At 35.8% G+C, this 369-nt stretch overlaps 1 pseudogene; it reads right to left on the reverse strand.

Moving 5' to 3' along the window:
* Nucleotides 1-18: 18 nt before the first annotated feature.
* On the reverse strand, nucleotides 19-137 carry LOC112477826 (annotated as a pseudogene).
* Between the last annotated feature and the right edge of the window lie 232 nt (nucleotides 138-369).

Below are 369 nucleotides of genomic sequence, written 5' to 3' on the forward strand. Positions count from 1 at the left end.
TTCTTCCTTTCTTTCTTTTGCCTACAGCACCTGGTCTTCCTAGGTGGTCTCCAATCCAAGTATTAACCAGGCCCAACCCCGCTTAGCTTCTGAGATCAGACGGGATCAGGCGTATTCAGGGTGGCTTGGCCATAGACAAAGTCATTTCTTATTTGGAATTTTTGTTTACAAATTTTTTTTTGCCTCTGTTAATTTCCTTCATATTCTTAATGCTATATAACACAGTGCTTTTCTAAAAAGGGATCAATGTGTGGATTTCTAAAATGTTTTTCAGCTTGTTTAAAGTTATTATTGATGTTCTATCTTGAAGTTTGCTGTATGAGATTAGAGTCCCTCCCAAATTCAATATTTATTACATAATCTATGTAA

This window comes from Pteropus alecto, unplaced genomic scaffold (genome assembly GCF_000325575.1).
Source record: "Pteropus alecto unplaced genomic scaffold, ASM32557v1 scaffold13, whole genome shotgun sequence".
NCBI lineage: Eukaryota > Metazoa > Chordata > Mammalia > Chiroptera > Pteropodidae > Pteropus > Pteropus alecto.